Genomic DNA, 23,373 nt, shown 5'->3' with positions numbered 1-23,373 from the left:
CCTTGCCTTCTCCCACAGAGTCCAAAAGCCTGTTCTTTATATCTGTGTCTCTTTTGCTGTCTCGCATATAGGGTCATCGTTACCATCTTTCTAAATTCCATATACATGCGTTAATATACTGTATTGGTGTTTTTCTTTCTGACTTACTTTGCTCTGTATAATAGGCTCCAGTTTCATCTACCTCATTAGAACTGATTCAAATGCATTCTTTTTAATAGCTGAGTAATATTCCATTGTGTATATGTACCACAGCTTTCTTATCCATTCATCTGCTGATGGACATCTATGTTGCTTTCATGTCCTAGCTATTGTAAACAGTGCTATGGTGAGCATTGGGGTACATGTGTCTCTTTCAATTCTGGTTTCCTCAGTGTGTATGCCCGTAGTGAGATTGCTGGGTTTTATGGCAGTCCTATATCTAGTTTTTTAAGGATCTCCACACTGTTCTCCATAGTGGCTATACTAGTTTTCATTCCCACCGACCAGATAAGAGGGTTCCCTTTTCTCCACACCCTCTCCAGCATTTATTGTTTGTAGACTTTTTGATAGCAGCCATTCTGGCCAGAGTGAAATGGTACCTCATCATGGTTTTGATTGGCATTTCTCTGATAATAAGTGATGTTGAACATCTTTTCATGTGTTTGTTAGCCATCTGTATGTCTTCTTTGGATAAATGTCTGTTTAGTTCTTTGGCCATTAGGTCCTGCTTTATTTTTCACCCTGCCTCCTCTTATAACAATGATTGTCCTCTTTTGGATGTTGCTTTGTATCACTCCCCTTTAAAATGAAGCTTCTTGAATTTAGTATAACATTGAAGAAGTTGCCTCACAGAGTTAGAGAAAAGTATCACCTGTTGTTCTCATGGGGAATCTACTATTTAATTCCTGTAAATTAATTCAGCATTTACTTTTTGTTGGACAGATCACATTTTGACATGTCAGTCAGTTAGTCTTTTAGTAAACTAAAAGTCCTAGGTTCTGTTTTAATGACTTTTAATCAGGTTTCCCTGTCTGAAGAAACTTAAACTGCCATATCAAAATACTGTATACTGAGTAGCTTAAACAGTAGAAATTTATTTTCTCACTGTTTTGGAGACCAGATATCTAAGGTCAAGCTGTCAGTATGGTCAATGTCTGGTAAAATTCTTTTCATGGCTTATAGATGTCTGTCTTATTACTGTGTCTTTACATGGAAAGGAGGGAGAAAGTGACGTCTCTTTGTCCCTTCCTGAAAAGTGAAAGTGTTAGTCACTAAATAATGTCCAACCCTTTTCAAACCCATGAACTGTAACCCATCAGAGTCCTCTGCCCATGGAATTTCCCAAGCAAGAATACTAGAGTGGGTAGCCATTCCCTTCTCCAGGGGATCTTCCCAACCCAGGGGTTGAACCCAGTTATCCTGCATTGCAGGCAGATTATTTACCATCTGAGCCACCAGGGAAGTGATCCCTATCAGGAAATCCCTTTCTATTATGGCACTAATCCCATCATGAGAGCCACAGACTCATTACCTCACCTAACCAAATTATCTCCCAAAGGCTCCTTCTCCAAATACTATCACATTGAGGGGTGAGGGCTTCAACATATGGATTTAGTGGGCACAATGCATCATACAAAGTAATTTCATGAACTTAGATGATAGACTTTATTATCACTAAAACAATTAACTTAAACTTGATAATTTCACTCCCTTCTTTCTTGAAAAGGATGAAAACACCGAGCCTGGACATTTAAGCTTAGTTACAGAAAACTTGAAGCCATCTCTCATCTTTCCCATTCTGTTGTTTTCCTCTATTTTTTTGCCCTGATCACTGAGGAAGGCTTTCTTATCACTCCTTGTGATTCTTTGGAACATTGCATTCAAAAGGATATATCTTTTCTCCTTGCCTTTTGCTTCTCTTCTTTTCTCAGCTATATGTAAGGCCTCCTTAGGCAACCATGTTGCCTTTTTGCATTTCTTTTTCTTGGGGATGGTATTGATCACTGCCTCTTGTATAATGTCATGAGCTTCTGTCCGTACTTCTTCAGGCACTCTGTCTATCAGATCTAATCCCTTGAATCTATTTGTCACTTCCACTATATAATCATAAGGGATTTGATTTAGGTCATACCTGAATGGTCATACTGAAAGTAGGTCCATTTCCTTACTTTCTTAGATTTGAGTCTGAATTTGGCAATAAGGAGTTCATGATTGGAGCCACATTCAGCTCCCAGTCTTGTTTTTGCTGACTGTATGGAGCTTCTCCATCACTGGCTGCAAAGAATATAATCAATCTGATTTCTGTATTGACCGTCTGGTGAAATGCATGTGTAGAGTCTTTTCTTGGGTTGTTGGAAGAGGGTGTTTGCTATGACAAGTGTGTTCTCTTGGCAAAACTCTGTTAGTCTTTCACCTCCGTCATTTTGTACTCCAAGACCAAATTTGCCTGAAACTCCAGGTATCTCTTGATTTCCTACTTTTGCATTCCAGTCTCCTATAATGAAATGGACATCTTTTTTGGGTGTTAGTTTTAGAAGGTCTTGTAGGTCTTCATAGAACTGTTCAACTTCAGCTTCTCCAGCATTACTGGTCACGGCATAGACTTGGATTACTGTGACAGTGAATGATTTGCCTTGGAAATGAACAGAGACCATTCTGTCATTTTTGAGATTGTTTTCAAGTACTGCATTTCAGATTATTTTGTTGACTCTGGTGGCTACTCCATTTCTTCTAAGGGATTCTTGCCCAATGTAGTAGATATACTGGTCATCTGAGTTAAATTCACCCATTCCAGTCCACTTTAGTTCACTGATTCCTAAAATGTCGGTGTTCACTCTTGCCATCTCTTGTTTGATCACTTCCAATTTGCCTTGATTCATGGACCTAACATTCCAGGTTTCTATGCAAAGTTGCTCTTTGCAGCATCAGAATTTGCTTTCATCACCAGTCACATCGACACCTGGGATTTTGCTTTGGCTCCATCTCTTCATTCTTTCTGGAGTTATTTCTCCATTGATCTCCAGTAGCATATCGGACACCTACTGACCTGGGGAGTTCATCTTTCAGTGTCCTATCTTTTTGCCTTTTCATGCTGTTGATGGGGTTCTCAAGGCAAGAATACTGAAGTGGGACAGGCTAGAGATCTCTTCAAGAAAACTAAAGATACCAAGGGAACATTTTATGCAAAGATGGGCACAATAAAGACATAAATGATATGGACTTAATGGAACTAGAAGATATCCAGAAGAGGTGGCAAGAATACACAGAAGAACTATACAAAAAAGATCTTCATGACCCAGATAACCATGATGGTGTGATCACTCACGTAGAGCCAGACATCCTGGAATGCAAAGTCAAATGGGCTTTAGGAAGCATCACTGGGAACAAAGCTAGTGGAATTTATGGAATTCCAGTTGAGCTATTTCAAATCCTAGAAGATGATGTTGTGAAAGTGCTTCACTCAATGTGCTAGCAAATTTGGAAAATTCAGCAGTAGCCACAGTAATGGAAAAGGTCAGTTTTCATTCAATCCCAAAGAAATGCATCACCAAAGAATGTACAAACTACTGCACAGTTGCACTCATCTCACATGCTAGGCAAGTAATAATCAAAATTCTGAAAGCCAGGCTTCAACAGTACGTGAACCAACAACTTACAGTTGTTCAAGTTGGATTTAGAAAAGGCAAAGGAACCAGAGATTGAATTGCCAACATCTGTTGGATCATCGAAAAAGAGAGGTCCAGAAAACATCTACTTTTGCTTTGTTGACTATGCCAAGGCCTTTGACTGTGTGGATCACAGCAAACTGTGGAAAATTCTTAAAGAGATGGGAATGTGAGGCCACCTGACCTACCTCCTGAGAGATCTGTATGCAGGTCAAGAAGCAACAGTTAGAACTGGACATGGAACAATAGACTGGTTCCAAATCTGGAAAGGAGTATGTCAAGGCTGTATATTGTCTCCCTGCATATTTAACTTCTATGCAGAGTACATCTTGCAAAATGGCAGGTTGGATGAAGCACAAGCTGGAATCAAAATTACTGGGAGAAATATCAATAGCCTCAGCTATTGAGATGACACCACCCTTACAGCAGAAAGTGAGGAGGAACTAAAGATCCTTTTGATGAAAGTGAAAGAGAGGAGTGAAAAAGTTGGCTTAAAACTCAAGATTCAGAAAACTAAGATCATGCATCAGGTCCCATCACTTCATGGCAAAAAGATGTGGAAATAAAGGAAAACAGTTACAGAGTTTATTTTCTCTGGCTCCAAAATCACTGCAGATTGTGACTTCAGCCATGAAATTAAAAGATGCTTGCTCCTTGGAAGAAAAGTTATGACCAACATAGATAGCATATTAAAAAGCGGAAGCATTAGTTTGCCAACAAAGGTCCGTCTAGTCCAAGCTATGGTTATTCCAGTAGTTATGTATGGATGTGAGAATTAGATTATGAAGAAAGCTGAGTGCTGAATAATTGATGCTTTTGAACTGTGGTGTTGGAGAAGAGTCTTGAGAGTCCCTTGGAATGGAAGGAGTTCCAACCAGTCCATCCTAAAGGAAATCAGTCCTGAATATTCATTGGAAGGACTGATGCTGAAGCTGAAATTCCAATACTTTGGCCACCTGATGTGAAGAACTGACTCATTGGAAAAGACCCTGATGTTGGGAAAGTTTGAAGTTAAGAGGAGCAGGGGATGAAAGAGGATGAGATGGTTAGATGGTATCTCTGACTCGATGGATATGTTTTTGAGGAAGCTCCTGGAGTTGGTGAGGGACAGGGAAGCTTGGCATCTTGCAGTCCACGAGGTCTCAAAGAGTCAGACACGACTGAGCAACTGAACTGTACTGAACATTAAACTTACTGCTTTCTCATTATAACTTCCTCGATCATTGAGTTTCAATTTTTTGTCCCCAGTTTTTGTTATACCTTTTCCAGTTGGGAAACTACTGTTCTTGATACAAAGTTTTATTCTTTTGTCCACTTGGCTGAACCTAAATTACTTTAGAAATACTCTTTTATGCAATTAATGCTTCTATTATTTCTCGTGCAGAGTTGACTCATTGGAAACGACTCTGATGCTAAGAGGGATTGGGAGCAGGAGGAGAAGGGGAAGACAGAGGATGAGATGGCTGGATGGTATCACCGACTCGATGGACATGAGTTTGAGTGAACTCCAGGAGTTGGTGATGGACAGGGGGGCCTGGAGTACTGCGATTCATGGTGTCACAAAGAGTCGGACACGACTGAGCGACTGAACTGAACTGAATGCTTCTATTAAATAATTGAAATCCTCTTTGACCAGAGAATATATTATGTTTTGTTGACAGTATCAAGGAATGGTTAGAAGACGTTAGAAATGTTCTTGCTACACAGAGTACAACTGTATATTTCTTTTTAGCCACTGAAGATCAAGAGAGATTTGAACTTTTTACCCTATCAAAGTTCCTAGTGGAAAATAGGAGCTGTTGACATACAGTGAGGCAGAAATGGTCAAATAGGTATTAAGGCACACTTTTATCTTCTTTTTTAAATCTTTTTTTTAAAGTCTTCTTTTCTGTAAATTTCCTTAGGACTCTAATTAGTGACATGATGTGGACCATTTACAAGCCTTCTGTGTTTTTAGCCTGGTTCCAAGGATTATTTTACTTTAAAATCCGTGTCAATTATCAGTCTTTTTATGCTTTGTTGTTGTTCAGTCACTAAGTCGTGTCCAACTCTTTGTGACCCATGGGACTCCAGCACATCAGGCTTTCCTTTCTTTCACTATCTTCTGGAGTTTGCTCAAACTCATGTCCATTGAGTCGGTGATGCTATCTAACCATCTCATCTTCTGCTGCCCCCTTCTCCTTTTGTCTTCAGTCTTGCCCAGCATCAGGGTCTTTGCTAGTGAATCAGCTCTTTGCATCTGGTAGCCAAAGTATTGGAGTTTCAGCTTCAGCATCTGTCCTTCCAGTGAATATTCAGGACTGATTTCCTTTAGGTTTTACTGATTTGTTCTCCTTGCTGTCCAAAGGACTCTCAAGAATCTTCTCCAGCACCACAATTCAAAAGCATCAATTCTTCAGCCTTCTTTATGGTCCAACTATCATGTCTGTACATGAGTACTGGAAAAACTATATCTCTGACTATGTGGACATTTGCTGACAAAGTGATGTCTCTGCCTTTTAATATGCTGTCTGGGTTTGTCATAGCTTTTCTTCCAAGGAGCAAGCATCTTTTAATTTCTTGGCTGCAGTTACTGTCCACAGTCATTTTGGAGCCCAAGAAGGTAAAATCTGTCACTGCTTCCACTTTTTCCCCATCTATTTGCCATGAAGTGATGGGATCAGATGGCATGATCTTAGTTTTTTTAATGTTGAATTTTAAGTCAGCTTTCTCACTCTCTTCTTTTACTCTCATCAAGAGGCTCTTTAGTTCCTCTTCATTTTCTGCCATTAGAGTGGTATCATCTGTACATCTGAGGTTGTTGATATTTTTCTTGCTAATCTTGATTCCAGCTTGCACTTCATCCAGCCTAGCATTTTGCATGATGTGCTCTGCATAGAAGTTAAATAAGCAGGGTGACAATATACAGCCTTGTTGTACTTCTTTCCCAATTTTGAATCAGTCTATTGTTCCATGTCTGGTTCGAACTGTTGCTTCTTGACCTGCATACAGGTTTCTCAGGAGACAGGTAAAATGATCTTGTATTCCCATCTCTTGAAGAATTTTCCACAGTTTGTTGTGATCCACACAGTCAAACGCTTTAGTGTATGCTATATTATTTAAAATGCAGAACACTGTAAAATGAAGATAGTTATGCATCCATATTTGCCTGCATGTGCATGGACATGTGCACACATCCATACACAGTCACATGCAAAAGCATGACATTTATGTATATTTTTGACTTTCAAATCTCCTATTGTACATCAAAGCTGGCTCCAAGCTAAGTTTTGAGGGCTATCTTTAGCTCTCTTCTCCCTCCTATTTACATAAATCTCCCTTCTTACATTTACTTGTCTCGTCTAGGCATCTGTGTCCTCATATTACTGAGAAACTCTTACAGAAAATTCAGTACAAATATCCTTTTCCTGCAGAGTAAAAACTTGCTTTCCTCTCCCTCATCAAAAGGTAACAGTTATTCTCCTCCCAAGATTTTCTCATGTTTTCCATTGCTACTCCTAGATAACCTATGCAGACAATTTAGTAACTGCTAATGATTTTATTCTTTGTAGGCAATACAGTTTTACTTAAATTGAAACTTTCTTAAGACACTGCCCTAACCTAAAGGAATTACTTTGATGGCAGAACTGCCAGGTGGTATAGGGAAGAAGGCAGACATTTCTTTGGTGCCTAAAACTGATTCACTAACTAAAATCTTTCTGTAGATCTAGTGTGCTCAACCTGTACTGTAGTAAAACAAACAAACAAATGAAAAAGAAAACTCATTTGCAAGTTAACAAAGTTGGAAACAGAAGGTTATAAGGTTGGTATTATTGATAAGAGAGGATGATAGCATCCTTGTAGAAGGAAAATGGTCTTAAATGTAAGTTTCACAGATGCATAACCCTCTTGGCTATTAGTGACCTAGCTGGTTCCAAAAGATTTTTGAAACAGAGAAAAGATAAGGAAAGTATCACATTTCCTATTGTCTGACAGATATGACTATCTCTGTGAAAACAGTCCTAGAAGAAACTATGATTCTTGGCTTGGACATTTCCCCCAGTAGAGCAGGAAAGATGTGGTAGTATCTCAGGAAATAGACAAGGGGAAGTTTAGGATATGATCACTGCCTATTTCCTGATGGATTACAGATAAAAAACCTTTTGGCCCTCCAATAAAATTTTACCTCTAGATTTAAAAGCTGAAATGTAAAGTTAAAAACAAGTTATACTGGACAAGAAAATATTTAATGAGAAATTAAATACCAATGGATTTTACTTTTCCTTGATGTGTGCATTGTTAAAATAACATGAAGTCGCACTGATAAAAGAAATGTAAATTCAAACCATATGTTACTGCTTTGATTGTCTAAAAATTATGTCACATCTATGAAAACCTAATTCTTAAGTAAGACTTTAGCTGTCTATAGATTAATGAAAATAAACACTGGAATAAATGTGTGTATTAAATAAAATTTAGGCCGTGGGACTTGTCACAATCTGCTGATCTTTCCTAGTATACTGTCTTTCTTCTTAGGGGAATGTATGCAGGGAAATTTAGAGGAAGTGAAGTGTTTCATGAGAGGAAAACAGTAAGAATAAATAGAGATAGAGATAGAGAATAGGAAGTAAGGAAGGCAGGTAGGCACATAATACACTCTAAATAAGAACTAAAGCTTTGAGTTTTTTTTTTTTTTCTTTATTACTTGTTTTGATGATATGGAGATAGACTATCTCAATGATTTCTCAACAAGACACTCATGCTCTTTCATCCTAATAAAATAGAAATACTTTGGCCAGTTTTATTTATTTTCAAAATTTTACAAAACTTTTCTAATTTTTTTCTCATATTCATTTGGGATTTAGTATACAATTTCAGACCACTTGATTTATCAAATCTTTCAGTATACTTGCTCAACAAAAGTTCATGTTATGCCTTCTTTTTTTAATACATTTATTTATTTTAATTGGAGGTTAATTACTTTACAATATTATATTGGTTTTGACATACATCAACATGAATCCGCCACAGGTATACACGTGTTCCCCATCCCAAACTCCCCTCCCACCTCCCTCCCCATACCATCCCTCTGGATTGTCCCAGTGCACCATCTCCAAGCATCCAGTATCATGCATCGAACCTGGACTGGCGATTAATTTCGTATATGATATTATACATGTTTCAATGCCATTCTCCAAAATCATCCCACCCTCTCCCTCTCCCACAGAGTCCAAAAGACTGTTCTATACATCTGTGTCTCTTTTGCTGTATTGCATACAGGGTTATTGTTACCGTCTTTCTAAATTCCATATATATGCTTTAATATACTTTATTGGTGTTTTTCTTTCTGACTTACTTCACTCTGTATAATAGATTCAATGCAATCCCTATCAAGCTACCAATGGTATTTTTCACAGAGCTAGAACAAATAATTTCACAATTGTATGGAAATACAAAAAACCTCAAATAGCCAATGCAATTTTGAGAAAGAAGAATGGAACTAGAGGAATAAACCTGCCTGACTTCAGGCTCTCCTACAAAGCCACAGTCATCAAGACAGTATGGTACTAGCACAAAGACAGAAATATAGATCAATGAACAAAATAGAAAGCCCAGAGATAAAGTCATGTTATGCCTTCTCAAGAAAAGGCATGAACTCAACACCACTGTAATAAAGTTTATTTTTTTGGCAAATTGGAATATCTGGGTGATTAACCAAATATAACATGTTTATTAATAGGGGCTGTTCCTTTTTTACCTGAAAACTAACAAATATCATAAGACTTTGTGGAGTTATGAAAAAATGGTAATTTGTCCTCAAGGGGAAATCCCTTTAGTTTGATTTTGGCCAATTAATAAAACTTCTGAGATGTAATGCTAACGCTAGAATTTGTACTCCTACATGAAAGACAAGTGAAGTGATCAGAAAAGACATAGAGGAGAAAAATTTTGACTGGGTGTTAATAAGATGAGGGCCATAAAATAATTCAGAGAAAGAAAGGATTCCACGTGAAAGAAATAGCTAGAGAATGACACAAATTTGGAAGTTAAGGGAGCTGAAATGTGCATACATTATTTTACAGAGAATAGTTTGAAAAAGTAGAACAGACAAATGTTTGGAGCTTCATAAGACCTTTAGATATGAAGTTGCAAATGTAAAAGGATGAAGGACAGATAAGGGATTCTGAATTCAGAGCCAAGAATTATTCCTGCATATGATAATGCAAAGGTAAATCACTCCAGTGTTAAATTACACTGGATTATACGAAAGACCTTAAGGTGTACTCCTTGAAATTGTGAGGGCTGCTTTCAAATTTCATAAGTGTATTGAGCAACTGAAATCTTTATCACTAAAGCCAGACAATACATGGATTCTGAAAACAAATATGAAATGATGTGATAATCCACCCTACTCTCCCACGCACAAATTGTGGAGCTCAGCCTAATTCAATGCAGGTCACAACACTATATTGATAGGGCCAACTTACAAGGCCAACTTCATTCTACATACATATCAATCTACCAACTGTTTCCTTTCATATTCTTTTAAACAATCTTGTTTATAAGTTAGACACTATTTTTTATCTAAGGTGAAGTGACTATTGTGTTCGGTTACCCTTCTTGGCTAGAACAATTATTAGGTTCTGTGATACAAAGAAAGAAGTAGACCCTTGATCTTAAGTGAATAGTTTAAAACACTGTTAGCCAAACAGCAGATATTTGGAAAATATCAAACATTTTGTGTAGGGTAGATCAGAAGACTAGAATATTCAACAGTCTTCAGCTGGACAGGAGGCTAGTCCAAAAGCACAGGCAAGGTGTATGTGAGTCTATGTGGGTAATGCTGAAACAGAAGAGAGAGAGAGAAAAAAAAAAAAAAGAGGCCTGACTGCAGAGATACCTTACTGCTAAAAGTTTTGTTAAGCTAGGTCTCATGTAAAAGAAATGAACAGCCATCAACCTATTGCTGTAAATGCCATTATCTCCAGGTAAGTGTTTAGTGTAGTTTTCTTTACAATAATAAATAAGAAAATTTGAGTGGAGTTGGGATGGAAGTAGGGCGTGGGAGATATAGGGCCTTTTCTCCTGCAGAGTAATTCACAATCCAGGTAATTTTAGTACTGTTGTTGTAGATATAGCATCCATATATGAATTCTACTTTTTAATTTTCATCTAGGTTTTTAGCATTGTGTAGATTATTTGTTCAGAAAGTAGTTCTTGCCAATTTTTTAAAAAACTGCTTATTGAAATAATATTATACAAATCATAAAATTCACCCATTATAAGTGTACAATTCAGTGAATTTTAGTATATTTGCAGTGCTATGCACCCATTACCCAAGTCTAATTTTAGAAGATTTCCAGCATCCCCAAAAGAAACTTTGTGTCCATTTATAATCATTCCCTAAATTCTTGCCAATTTGTACTATGCTCTGATCAGAAACTGGACTTGTCTATGAAGCATACAAGCCAGACATGAGCCAGATTTTCCCCTTGCACTTACAAAGCAGTTCTCCAAGTCTCTTTCATAAGATATTGTGAGACAGGGACTCCATGGACAGTATTTGTATACCTGAATATATACTATAAAAGCCCATGGAGCTGAGGATAAGAGGGAAGTATAAATTCGGAGGGAGCACCATTACAGTGAATCAGAGAACCATCTTGTTTTTCTTTCCCTTCTATTCACTCTATGTGCCTCATAAGTAGTCAGATTTTTAACATGAGATTTATCACTATGGAATGTGGAAAAGGTGAAGATAGCATATGCATTTACTGCTACAGAACAGAATGAACTGAAGATAGAAGTAGGTGTTAATCACCGGAGATATAAATACATTTTTTAGATTCAGTTATGGATCAATGACTAACAGAACACTTAAAGTCTCCCACTCTGCCCTGTATTCAATCTATCAATCTGGTCAAGATACCCCTCTTTTATTTGGGGTCTTGATAAGCAGCCAAATTATTTTGTAGTTGATCTTTTTTAGGTCTGATTTTCCTAAAAGAATGTTTGTATCAGCTGAAATATTCTTCTTTTCAATAGCCTCTTTTGGCTTGTGTATCAGGAAACCATGATGCCTGATACAAACATATCTTTAAGATGGATACATAAACTGACCTTCAATTAGGCTCCAGGTTAAGACAACATGGGGAAATCAATAGTTTATTTTCTCTCCCTCTTTCTTTGATTTCTGCTTACATTTTGATGTTTGCTAAAATAAAAATGTATAACACTAAAGGTAAGCAATAGTTAGAACTAGACATGGAACAAGAGACTGATTCCAAATCGGAAAAGGAGTATGTCAAGACTGTATATTGTCACCCTGCTTATTTAACTTATATGCAGAGTACATCATGAGAAACCCTGGGCTGGATGAAGCACAGGCTGGAATCAAGATTGCCGGGAGAAATACCAATAACCTCAGATATGCAGATGACACCACCCTTAGGGCAGCAAGCAAAGAGGAACTAAAGAGCCTCTTGATGAAAATGGAAGAAGAGAGTGAAAGAGCTGGCTTAAAACTCAACATTCAGAAAACTAAGATCATGCATCAGGTCCCATCACTTCACAGCAAATATATGGGGAAACAATGGAAACAGTAAAGACTTTATTTTGGGGGGCTCCCAAATCACTGCAGATGGTGACTGCAGACATGAAATTAAAAGGCACTTGCTCTTTGGAAGAAAAGCTGTGACCAACCTAGACAGCATATTAAGAAGCAGAGACATTACCTTGCTGACAAAAGTCCATCTAGTCAAAGGTATGGTTTTTCCAGTAGTCATGTATGGATGTGAGATTTGGACTATAAAGAAAGCTGAGTACTGAAGAACTGATGCTTTTGAACTGTGATGCTGGAGAAGACTGTTGAGAGTCCCTTGGACTGCAAGGAGATCCAACCAGTCCATCCTAAAGGAAATCAGTCCTGAATATTCATTGGAAGGACTGATGCTGAAGCTGAAACTCCAATACTTTGGCCACCTGATGTGAAGAACTGACTCATTGGAAAAGACCCTGATGTTGGGACAGATTGAAGGCAAGAGGAGAAGGGTACGGCAGAGGATGAGATTATTGGATGGCATCACTGACTCTATGGACATGAGTTTGAGTAAATTCCAAGTGTGAGCTCTGGGAGTTGGAAGCCTGGTGTGCCTCAGTCCATGGGGTCACAAAGATTCGGACACGACTTAGTGACTGAACTCTACTGAACTGAAAGGCAAGCATCTCCACTGAACATCCAGTAAAATTATCTTAGGCTCAAGGGGTCATGCTTTGGTCTAATAATTGTAAGTCTACCATACCAGGTCTTTCAATATATACCAGTTCCTATTGTATACCGTGTCTACTATCTACTCTTTTTTTATAACCAATGATCATTTGCACACCTTGCCACAAGCTCCACCCAGCATCCTCTATATTCTTTGCAATGAGTTTTACAAGGAACATGTTAGATAATTGGAACTCTGGTCATGGGGGAAGAAACCTGTGACACTGAAATGTGTTGTTCAGTTTTATCAGTTTTTGCAAGTGTCAAAGGTTACATCACCTCCCACAGGGAAAGGAAGAAATTCTGATCCCTGTCAAACATGTCCGTAGGAAGCTTATTACAATAAAACTTAAGACCAGATAATTATGGAATGTCTGTCAGTCTGCAGTAAAGAAATCATGCCATGCACGGTTTTCCTTCTTTGCTACCAACTTTTTATCCTAGTTTGTTTACAAGTCAACTAGATGCCTGTAAGCGAACTAATCGGCCACAGCATTCATAACAGAAGCATATACCACAGATGTTGAGAATAATTAAGGACAAGCCAATAAATTCTGAATGGAAGCTTCTAATCTGTCACTTTCCTATCATTAGTAAGTGATAGAGCCAAGATTTTATTCAATTTTGCAGCATATAGGATATTTAACACTGCTTCTAGTTCTGAACAAAGGCAAATTGAAAATTTAAAGAAAATGTAGCAGCCATTACATGTAAAATTTATATGTTGGTATTTATAATTAATAAAAGACAAACTAGTGACATAATGGAAAATAATATGAAATAGTATTTTTTATGTACATACTCCAATTTATATAATATTCTTAGAATAATGGCAACCACTTACTGAATTACATATATTCCAGGCAATGTATTAAGAGTTTTAGATTTGCATGCATTAACTCATAATCTTCACTATTTAAAGCTGGTGAATTTAGTATCTCAATTTTACAAGTGATGATACTGAGGCACAGAGTTGTTAAGTAACTTGGTCAGGGTCAACACAATTAGTGGTAAAGCTGAAATTTGAATCCAGGTGGTGTGGCCCAGATAGTGTACCTTTAACCAATACACTGGACTGCATCTGGGAATCTGAGAATAAAATGAGTCTCTCATTCTAGGTATATTGCATTTTTCATTATAGTATCTCAAACTTCTAAGATGCAATTTAGTACTCTAAGCAATAGGCTTCCCAGGTAGGAGTAGTGGTAAGAAAACCCGCCTACCAATGCAGGAGATGTAAGAAACACAGGTTTGATCCCTGGGTCGGGAAGATTCCCTGGAGAAGGGCATGGCAACAGACTCCAGTATTCTTGCCTGGAGAATCCCATTGTCAAGAGGAGCCTGGTGGGCTATAGTCCATGAGGTTGCAAAGAGTTGGATATGACTGAATAACTTAGCACACATACACAAGCAATAAGCAGCTAATTGTGCCAGATTCTTTCCATACCTAAGTCATTCTCTTATAGGAATTCAGACTTTAGGAGATAATAATTTTAGACAATTAGGATCACATTAAATTTACTGCTAAAGTAATGTGGTAATGCATTAAATGGTACCCTTGAATACAATGTGAGAAATATAAGCCTCTAAAATAGTGTATATAACCCTCAAGCAAAATTCATCATAAGGGCTTCTTTCTCAAGTGTTAACTTTCTGTCATACACAAGATACCTTCTTAAGCACTATTATAGTTGAGATTAGTTATTGTGGTTATGACACGACAAAAACTATCTGGTATCTCTTTGCTGGGAAAATTCAGAAATGGCTACAATATAAACGACATTATGGTTATGTACTTGGATTGGGTTATGGGTTTTAAATATGTCATATTCCTCTAATGCACTCCATTCTAGCACCAAAAATTGAATGTATCATTTGTTCTCTATCTCTCCACTTACCTAAGGCAGCAGCTCTCATAGAAGGGACATCAAATATTTTCATCACTCCCACCTCTTGTCTCTCTTTCCTGTATGCCCTTATCTCTAAATGGTATAGTTAAGATTATATTCCCAAAGTGGGTTGCATTATGTCATTTAACATCCTTAAAAGCCATTATCATTCCCTAATCTTACTCCAGTCATTACTTCTACAATTAAACATTCCTTAGTATAATTTTTAAAGTCTTTGATAAGCTGCTTCCAAACTATTATAACTTCTACTCTCATTATTTACATTTAATATCATATGCTATGCCCCAGTAGCTCCAGAATATTTGACATGCTCTAGGCACATTGTTTTATCTTTCTGCTACCGCTTCTTTACTCATTTACTTTGTGGGGACAAGAAAGGATATGGATTCTGTGATCAGATTACCGTATTTTGAATCTCAGCTCTAATGCTTACCAGAATTGTGGCTTTACACATGCTACTTCATTTTTCTGATTATTCTGTAGATCATTCTCCTCATCTGTAAGGTGGATAATGATAATGCCTACCACATAGGGTTGTTGTGAAGACTAAATGAGCTAAACGTATGACATATTTTCAAAATTTCCTGCCAGATAGTGAGCTCTTAATAATCATTACATTTTATTGTTGTTGTTATTATTCCCACAACCCAGAACATTTTCCTGCCAACTGCACCTACTGATAGTTTATGTTCCTGTCAGGGATCAGCTCGAATGCCACCATCCCCATGAAGCCTTTGCCTGGCTATATAGTCAAGAACCATAACACTAACAGTAATTTTTGCCTTCAGTTTTCCTATATAGTGTAGGAACATCAGTGAAAGGAGTATCATGTAATTTAACCTAGATGCCTTTTCCACACTCCTTTTCAATTGTTTACCCAGCATGCCACAAATGGGCTGCCAATGAAAACATATGCCATGTGGGCAGCGCTTCCTCACTGCCCCAGTCGTATAAGATATGCACATATGCTATATGACAATGTGTTCTGATTCAGACTTTCTAATGGTAGTGCCTGCATAGTCATAATACATTTGTTTACCATGTACTAACTCAGAAACGTTACAGCTTTGGTCATTTGAAATGCTCAAGGTAGAGAATTTCAAATAGCTTCTACTTACCTTACTAATCGGCAAAGTACCAAAGTCTTCTTTAAGATAGTAGTTTTAAACCTCTTTTGTAATCCAGGGACAGTTGAAAGTTGACAGGCTGGCAGATATTCCACATTTTACAGGGCATTGAAGAGAAGTTGGAATGAAATATGCTCCAAAAATATAGTTGAACTCACTTCAGGACACTTTTTAGTGGATCACTGAGGCTAGAAATCCATGCCCTGAGATTGAACAGGTGAGATAAAACATTATTCTCAACCAAACAGTTCTGTTGTTATAGTTTTACTTAACTACCTGTAGTTCTTCAAATGTACCATATTCTCTCTCCTCGTCAGGTCTTTATACATGATGATCCCTCTGCTTGCAAAGCCAGTTTTTTTGCTACTCCCACCTCTCTGCCTATCTACATCTGTCTATGAACAAGTCTCACTGGGACTTCTTTTTTTAATATATATATATATATTATTGAAATATAGTTGATTTGTGATATTATATTAGTTTCAGGTGTACAGCATAGTGATTGAGTGTTCTTATAGCTTATACTTCATTACTACAAAATAATGGCTATACTTCCCTGTGCTATACAATATATCTTTGTTGTTTACTTATTTTATGCATAATAGTTTCTATCTCTTAATCCCATACCCCTACCTTGGCCCTGCCCGCTTTCCTTTCTGCAAGTAACCACTAGTTTGTTCTCTTTAACTGTGAATCTCTTTCTGTTTTGTTATATTGAAAAAAAATACACAAAGAATAAAGCAAATGAATGAATATGACAAAACAGAAAGAGACTCACTAGGACTTCTGAGATATCTACCAAAGTTGACTTGCTGTCTCTGTGACTTGTCTCTGCAACCTACACTTCTACCTCATAGCTCCTATCACTCTGTGTTATAAGGGTCTATTTGCTTATCTGCTTTCACTGACTAGACTGAAAAGAACTTGAAATTCATATTGTATCTTTTTCATTTTTAATCTTTTTTTTTTTTTTTTTTATTTTATTTTTAAACTTTACAATATTGTATTAGTTTTGCCAAACATCAAAATGAATCCGCCACAGGTTCTCATGCTTTGGCATATAATTTCTAATGCTTCCTCATGATAAAAGAAACTTCAGTAAATGTCATGAAGTGAATCTATTGGTTTTGCCATAAAAACACCAACATTGACACCTGGCCTCATTTGCTTCTTTCCTAACCCAATAGTAGATGCATGAAGATACAGCATTCAGTAGAGAAGTTGTCCTGGAGTGGTTAGCACATAACCTTTGGAGTCACACAGAGATACACATTCAAATTCCAGCTGTACCAATGATTATTCTTGTGACCTCAAGCAGATTACTTCTCTTCTGTGAGCCTGTGTTTCTGCATCTGGGAACTGTGAATCATTCACTAACCTCTCCTTGTAGAAAGTGGTCATAAGGATTTTATGAGATGTTGCATGCAAAATACTTCACATACTTCCTGATGTCCCATAAGCATTTTATCAATAATAATGATCTATTACTATCATTAGGTTTAATTATAGCCAGAAAATAGATAACATGCTATTAATGTAAGAGATGTGAAGAGACTACATTTGTATCAACCTTCTTAGTTAATTAAAGATATTTATGGTAGAATATATATTAAATGTATAGAATCAGGTGGTATCTGAAGACAGCCATAATGAATCTGACTTTGTCAGTACTTTGATGTTTTTAGTATAATTTTTTTCCTTCATGCGCTAAATTTCCTCTCACTTCTTTCTGATAGATTTTTCCCTCAGTTTCTTGATTTCCTTTGCTGAAACCCCTAAATGTTGGTGTGAGGAAAATGTTAGTGCTGTGGATTAATTACCTTTTCTGTTCCTATAATATAATAGTAACTAAAAGTTACCATTTTTCTATATTCTAAGGCCTAGTTATCACACTCACTTTCTGGAAAAGTATGAAATGGTTTTTACTCTGATTTTTCTTATGGTTACAAATGTATGTGTATTTACCTCAAGACTGTGAAGCCTGTTATGGGAACCTTAAAGTACCATTTAATTGTCACTCTAAACATGTCACCTCTTGATCTTTCAACTTCTCTATTTTCTTACTCCTCTGCCATAAGAAGGCCAAGGTGTATGCAAATAATGGGTCAACACCATTTATAAATGCCCTCAGTAAATGGAGCACATCATACATGAGGAATTCCACAGAAACTTATATAAAAAGGATAAAGCTAAATCAGAACATAATCATAAATTTAAGTAAGACCTATAAAGGCATAATTAGCTCGCCTTTGGGCAAACTTTCCTAATGTGTTCAACAACATTTTTGTTGTTGTTGCACACATTATCATTTATTAGACATAAATATTTCATGGTTATACTGAAAGTTTAGAACAAATTAAAAGTGAATTGCAAGGATCAAATGATTTTCTCAATTATTTTCTTACTCTATTTTCCTTTTTATTAAAAAAAAAAATCTTGATTGTAATAGCTACTTTTAAAACCATTTAAAATTATTCACCATGACGTCAAATAGAATTTATCCACCATTTCCCCCTCATAGGAATTTGCTGTGCTTTCTCACTACCCTAAGTAAAATTAATTTCTTTTTTTTATTTTATTTTATTTTTAAACTTTACATAATTGTATTAGTTTTGCCAAATATCGAATTAATTTCTTTAAGCATCTCATGTATCTTGTCTGTTACATTCATATCTAATGCAAGTGATTAAAAATTGCCACTTCTCATAACCTTCATTCAAAGGGAATGACATTTCAATTTAGTTTACTAACTCATTATTTTATCGCACTTTAAAGATGGACAAAGGCATAACAGTTTCTTAATAACCAGTTTCCACAGAAGCCCCACTGTACATACACAATCAAGTGTGTCTGTAGAGAGATACAGAGAAGTCTTTGTAGGCCTTCAACAGAACACAACATGGACAACCAGGGTAGAGAAAAGCCAACAAGTAGCTGTTTTCTAAGAAAGGTATATTACTTGAAGAAACCTTCATTTCAAAATGCCTTCAGTAAAACATTTAGGATGCCTTTTAATACATTATGAACAAGGAGGGATGCACTACATAATGTTGGTATTCTGGGATACCTTGGATCAAGAAGGATTAAATCAATTCTTCATTCATATATAACTTTTTCCTTTAAAGAAGCTCAAAGTCTTGTTTTCTTCATCTGAACAAAGTTGAAGCAACCCCAAAACTCTTACTGAAAACTTTGTTTTCTTTTAATAAGTTTGCATAAATATCAGATAATCTTTCCCTCAAAGTTCTAGTAAGCAGTTCTGTGTATTTCACTCTTGTTTTACATAGAGAATGTCTAGGATGTTAGTGAGTGTTCAGGTTTTTGAATGTGTAATATATTTCCACATGTAGGCCAGAGAAAAAGCAGTTTGGTTGAATGTTCCTTTCTTTCCTTTCTTCTGTACCCATGTGCTATATTAGGATTTTGAAAAATGTAAGAAACAGTAACATTCTACTTACCCACCTATCAGATTTTTTTGCCACAAATACTTGATTTTTCATTATTTTAATTTTGTAAGTAGAATGGTGAGAGTCAGAGAGGTCTCAATTTTTATTTCTTCAATTAAACTTAGAGAAATCACAGTGACATGAATAAAACACCTTTAATATACAGAATATGCTACAAATGTATGAACACTACGTCATTTTATGTCATGTACTTGATCTGAAAGCTGCCAGGAAAGAGAAATACATATTGGTCTGGGGATCCAACTTCTTACTCGACCTGCCAAAGCAACCTGCAGACTCATCTGCACTCAATGGGTACATGTATTTTTCCACATCCCTGGGGCCTAGATGTGTCAGTGTGTAACTTATGATGGAAGTTGATCTTTAGCTAATTTACAAGTTCACCAGTAATTTCTAGTGCAAGAGTAGTTTCAGTCCACAAGAATATCGATATTTTCCTTGAAGTATAACATGACATTTTGGGACTCAGCCAAATTATATGCTCCTCTTGTTTCTTGAATGCACCTTAAAGAGTATCTTGAGTAGTGAAATGAAAATTAAAGTAGCTCTAGGCTCCTGGAACTGAGCTAGGATCAGCATTTAAAATCAAGTTTATGTTAGCAGACTACACTTAAATGAGGAAAACTACTTGATTATGATTAATCACTGTTTGACCTTGATGAATAAGTATATTATGGAGCACAGCCATTCTGATTATGGCTTCTGGTAGCAATGGTCAGGCTAAGTTTCTTTGTTAGGCATCATGATGTGAGTGTATTTATTCTACCAGTGTTTGACATGACAGGTGTTAGGTTACTATGGGCAACCCTATCCAGAGAATAGAAGAATAAAGCCATCTTCCTTGCAGATATGACTCTAAATGTGAGTCGGTCTGACTTTATTTTGCATGTACACTGTATCTAAGTGTCAAGTTTTCAGAAACAGTTTAAAAATCAGGCTAAACATAAATATTTCTTGATGAAATCATATTTCAGTTAAATACCTGCAAATTCTACAAAAATAATATTGCCTTTGTTAGGAGAACAGTGTGTCTTTATCTCCTTTAAATTCCAATTTGCCTTACACTTCATTTGTTTTCATAATTTTTATTCTCTTAAAATACATTTTAGTTGAATATCATCTTGGAATTCAATCTTGAGACTCTGCTAATGTCAAAACATCAGAGTAAAGTGTATGTGATTCAGAAGCAGCTACAGAATTCATAGATTGAACTGCAGCCCAAGTATTCTTTTGGATCTCAATGGTGCTATCTGAAACATATTTTTCAAAGCATATTCGTAAGTGATTAGTCATTTAACTATTTCCATTGCATGGAATAGCTCTTATGTACCACTTCAAATCTCTCAGCCTCACTTCTTACTCCAGCCACATCTATTGTAACCAGTTTCCCACAGATTTTGACCAGCTTGGTACAGGTGAACACTGACAGTACCTCCCCTCAAGTCTGAACTAAATATATATTGTCTCCTGCCCTGGGCTTCTCTGATACCATAGAAATGTCATGATGGGAACCTACTTATTTATTGCTCGTGCATGCTCAGTCACTTCAGTCCTGTCCAGCTCTTTGCAACCCTATGGACTATAGTCTGCCAGGCTCCTGTCTATGGGATTCTCTAGGCAAGAATACTGGAGTGGGTTGCCATTCCCACCTCCAGGGTACCTTCCCCATTGCTCACACAAATGCAATCTGAAAGTACAAGGCAATTAATGCTTCTTAGGGTAACCCTTGACCAATGAAGAATGAAATTCAATGAATGAATGCTTTCTCCTTGTTTCTCTGGAGAAGACCATTCTTAGAAACATTTCCTAACAAGTCTTCTCACAAGAGTCAGAAGGAGCCTGAAATCAGTCACTGGTAAGAGTAGCCACCTTGAGAAGGCATCCTTGGATGGGTTTTTCTCCTTGTCTCTTTCATTCTCTGTCTTTATCTCCTGTAAGTGAATCATCATTCCAAATGAGCCATTCTCCAGCTTTGATTTTAGGCTAAGATGTTGTATAACTCATCAATTAAATTTATTCAAACTCCAACCTTTATCACAGATTGCTGACCATATTATTATAGAAAATGTTCACATTGTGCTCCCTTTGAAAGAAATTTATGATTAAGTACTTGTTCTTAGAAGAAAAGTAACTGTATCAGGGACAGAATAAGTATATTCAAGACAGAGAATGACAAAGATTATATACAAGTAACACAGAATACTGAGGTGCACATACCAAAGAGTCCTTGTTCTCATTCATTCATTCATTCAATGAAGTATATACCAGGTGCCAGGCACTATACTGGGCATTAGGAATACAGAGGTAAGTATAGCATATATGGTCCCTCTCCTCATGGAGCTTAACTTCTACAGATTTTAGAGTGGTCAGTCATAGATATATATCAGCCCAAAAAATAATGATCAGCAGAGGAAAAATGAAAATCTTTCCTTAGAATAATCTCTACTCCTAACACCAAATAACTCCTGAAGTAAATATACAGGTAAAAGTAGCTACCACAGAAGGGAGATTAAGTGTAATTAGTCAAGCCAAGAGCTCATGCTAATAATAAATTAAGAAAACTTTCTGATTGCTCACTGAAGCAGTCCCCTGTTTGGCTTTGATGTGTTGTGACTTTAATTCTCTGGAAAATTCATTTATAAATGGTCCTGATCAAGTATTTCTCTTGCTAAAACAAACAGTGAGCTTTCCTCCAAATAAAGGTCTCACCAAACTACTTCCAGTTTTGACTCAGAGAACTTAAGCTCAGTGAGGTGTTTATCATTGATACTGTATTTGCAGCAGTTGGACAGACACAGAAGCAGTTGCTGAAGAAACTTCTTGAAAAAGGAAAAAACAAAAAACAACAACAGCAAAAAACACCTGACTCTTTTCAGACTTTCCATAGTACTTTAGATTAATTTGTATCTGGATTTGAAATACCACCTAAATTATGCATCTTTTCTCTAGGGTTCACTAATATTTTTCTCACGCTTCAAGGCCTGCCATCTCACCTTAACCTCATGTGACTAGATGTGACTAACAATGCTCAGTGTCTCAGTATGTTATGGCATTTACATCTCCTTCTGTTTCCCCTGTAGGCAAAGAATCTGCCTGCAGGGCGGAAGACCTGGGTTCTATCCCTGGGTCAGGAAGGTCCCCTGAAGAAGGAAATGGCAACCCACTCCAGTATCCTTGCCTGTAAAATCCCATGGACAGAGGAGCATCATTGGCTGCAGTCCATGGGGTCACAAAGAGTCGAGCACAACTGAGCAACTAACATACATCTCCTTCTAAGTGTTTATTCTCAAGGCCTCTGAAGCGCTCACAAAACAAAAGGAAGCAAAAAGGAATAAGGAAATTATGTTTAAAAAGATAATTATTAAAGTAAAACTTATTTAAATAAAGACTAACCAGATTGCTTTAAAAATGAGGTTTCTTTGTTGACTGATGATTCTATTTATTGGAAGATGAAGATGAACTGATTTTTAAAACAAGAGCCTATTATACAGAGTGAAGTAAGCCAGAAGGAAAAACAGAAATACAGTATACTAATGCATATATATGGAATTTAGAAAGATGGTAATGATAACCCTGCATATGAGACAGCAAAAGAGACACTGATGTATAGAACAGTCTTATGGACTCTGTGGGAGAGGGAGAGGGTGGGAAGATTTGGGAGAATGGCATTGAAACATGTGAAATGTCATGTATGAAACGAGATGCCAGTCCAGGTTCAGTGCACGATGCTGGATGCTTGGGGCTGGTGCGCTGGGATGGCCCAGGGGATGGTATGGGGAGGGGGAGGGAGGAGGGTTCAGGATGGGGAGCATGTGTATACCTGAAATTTAAAATGTTAAAAATTATTAAAAAATAATAATAAATATGAAAATATTAAAAAAATTAAAAAAAAAGAAACTATCATATAAAAAAATAAATAAATAAAACAAGAGTTCCTCATTCTGCCTTGATAATATAATGAATACTCAATTCTCTCAG

General features: G+C 36.7%; 1 long non-coding RNA gene across 1 annotated transcript in view; it reads left to right on the top strand.

Moving 5' to 3' along the window:
* Nucleotides 1-23,019, top strand: part of LOC138986388 (uncharacterized) — a 229,411-nt gene extending 206,392 nt beyond the window's left edge. Inside the window, exon 3 of the long non-coding RNA XR_011463233.1 lies at nt 22,476-23,019. This is a non-coding gene — a long non-coding RNA (uncharacterized lncRNA). The remainder of the gene's footprint in view (nt 1-22,475) is intronic.
* Nucleotides 23,020-23,373: the final 354 nt, after the last annotated feature.

Source organism: Bos mutus, chromosome X (assembly GCF_027580195.1).
Source record: "Bos mutus isolate GX-2022 chromosome X, NWIPB_WYAK_1.1, whole genome shotgun sequence".
Lineage (NCBI taxonomy): Eukaryota > Metazoa > Chordata > Mammalia > Artiodactyla > Bovidae > Bos > Bos mutus.
The sequence above is the reverse complement of the archived record's forward strand: the minus strand, read 5'-3'. Positions and strand labels throughout refer to the sequence as shown.